We start from the raw sequence: 2,718 nt of genomic DNA on the forward strand, positions 1-2,718 counted from the left end.
GTCACCTGTTGCCTAAGACCACTTGCATGTTTAGCTCGCCGTGGGGTAGCAAGCGTTGTGATCTAATGGCCTTACCGGGCAAACACTTTCGGTTCGTCAAGGACTTGGAGTGCCGGGACGGGTTGGCGGATCCATCACTCTGAGTATGCCGGGTTGATACTTGGGGTTGGTTTGGTTTTGGTGACCCAATACTAGATGTACCATCTCGGTGGTATGTCAGTATCACCTATACTCCAGACCACTTGCATGGTTAGCAAGCGTTGTGATCTAATGGCCCAACCGGGCAAACACTTTGGGTTCGCAAGGACTTAGAGTGCCGGGACGGGTTGGCGGATCCAACACTCTGGGTACCTCCGGGTACTTGGGGTTGGTTGAGGACTTGGTGAACAAACACTTGATGAACACTCTTCGGATGTACTTCGGGTGTCACCTGTTGTCCGAGGCCACTTGCATGGTAGCAAGCGTTGTGATACAATGGCCCTACCGGGCAAACACTTTGGGTTCGCAAGGACTTGGAGTGCCGGGACGGGTTGGCGGATCCAACACTCTGGGTACCTCCGGGTACTTGGGGTTGGTTGAGGACTTGGTGAACAAACACTTGTTGTACACTCTCCGGATGTACTTCGGGTGTCACCTGTTGTCCGAGGCCACTTGCATGGTAGCAAGCGTTGTGATACAATGGCCCTACCGGGCAAACACTTTGGGTTCGCAAGGACTTGGAGTGCCGGGACGGGTTTGCGGATCCAACACTCTGGGTACCTCCGGGTACTTGGGGTTGGTTGAGGACTTGGTGAACAAACACTTGATATACACTCTTCGGATGTACTTCGGGTATCGCCTGTTGTCCGAGACCACTTGCATGGTTAGCAAGCGTTGTGGTCTAATGGCCCTACCGGGCAAACACTTTGGGTTCGCGAGGACTTAGAGTGCTGGTAGTGGTTGGCGGACCCAACACTCTGGGTACCTCCGGGTACTTGGGGTTGGTTGAGGACTTGGTGAACAAACACTTGTTGTACACTCTCCGGATGTACTTCGGGTGTCACCTGTTGTCCGAGACCACTTGCATGGTTAGCAAGCGTTGTGGTCTAATGGCCCTACCGGGCAAACACTTTATGTTCGCGAGGACTTGGAGTGCTGGTAGTGGTTGGCGGACCCAACACTCTGGGTACCTCCGGGTACTTGGGGTTGGTTGAGAACTTGGTGAAGATACCCCTGTCACCTTGTTCGAGGCCACTTGCATGGTCGCAAGCGTTGTGATACAATGGCCCTACCGGGCAAACACTTTGGGTTCGCAAGGACTTGGAGTGCCGGGACGGGTTTGCGGATCCAACACTCTGGGTACCTCCGGGTACTTGGGGTTGGTTGAGGACTTGGTGAACAAACACTTGATATACACTCTCCGGGTGTACTTCGGGTGTCACCTGTTGTCCGAGGCCACTTGCATGGTTAGCAAGCGTTGTGGTCTAATGGCCCTACCGGGCAAACACTTTGGGTTCGCGAGGACTTGGAGTGCTGGTAGTGGTTGGCGGATCCAACACTCTGGGTACCTCCGGGTACTTGGGGTTGGTTGAGGACTTGGTGAGCAAACACTTGATATACGTTCTTCGGATGTACTTCGGGTGTCACCTGTTGTCCGAGGCCACTTGCATGGTCAACGGTTGAGGTGGTAATGGCGGATCGGTGCTGTAGGGTGCCGGCCTGTTGGCTGCCTTGGCCGGGTTGGTTGGTTAACACTTGATTGAGCTTGCACCCGAGGGTAATGGCACTTGAAGGTGGGTACCGGCCAACTGACCTGGTGTGTTGGTTGGTTGGTGAACACTTGGCGGTACTTGCACTTGGCTGTGCTTGGACTTGAAGGTGGGATCTGGCTGGCCTAGGCCATTGGTGGTTGGTTGGTTGGTTAGTCCTTAGCTGGGCTGGCTGGCTGGCTGGCCATCGGTGGTGTGGTGTGGTGTGGTGTGTGGAGTCGAGCATCGCGCGCCGTTGCCTTCTTCGGAGTGTTGTGGGTACGCAAGTGCTTGCAGTGCAAAGAGGTTGGTGATGGAGTGACATTGCCTTCACCATGGAGTTGCGGGTACTTAGGTACTTGCAAGGAGATGGTGGTATGGTGGTGTTGCGTGTGTGGTGTTCGATTAGAAAGATATAATTTCTAAGTCCGGATTAGTGCTGTCAGTGGGGCCGCCGCTAACAGGTCCTGCACGGCCACCGTGGGGCTTGACTTGGCGCTATTCCGGACTTGGGGCGATCACGATGTCCCCGTGCGGGACTTAGAAGATGGAAGAACACAAGTACCCTTATCCCATGACTTGTGAGCGATTGGCATACGTTACCACATGAAGAGAAAAATTGGCTAAGTCCCGGATCCATATTATTTGAAGAGAAAAATCGGCTAAGTCCCGGATCCATATTATATGAAGAGAAAAATCGGCTAAGTCCAGGATCCATATCATATGAAGAGAAATATCGGCTAAGTCCAGGATCCATATATAATAACCTAATAATCGGCTAAGTCCAGGATCCGTATTATATGAAGAGAAAAATCGGCTAAGTCCAGGATCCATATATAATAACCTAATAATCGGCTAAGTCCAGGATCCATATTATATGAAGAGAAAAATCGGCTAAGTCCAGGATCCATATATAATAACCTAAAAATCGGCTAAGTCCAGGATCCATATAATATGATGAGAAAAATCGGCTAAGTCCCAGATTGGGTCT

The sequence above is a fragment of the Anopheles ziemanni genome (assembly GCF_943734765.1).
Source record: "Anopheles ziemanni chromosome X unlocalized genomic scaffold, idAnoZiCoDA_A2_x.2 X_unloc_28, whole genome shotgun sequence".
NCBI lineage: Eukaryota > Metazoa > Arthropoda > Insecta > Diptera > Culicidae > Anopheles > Anopheles ziemanni.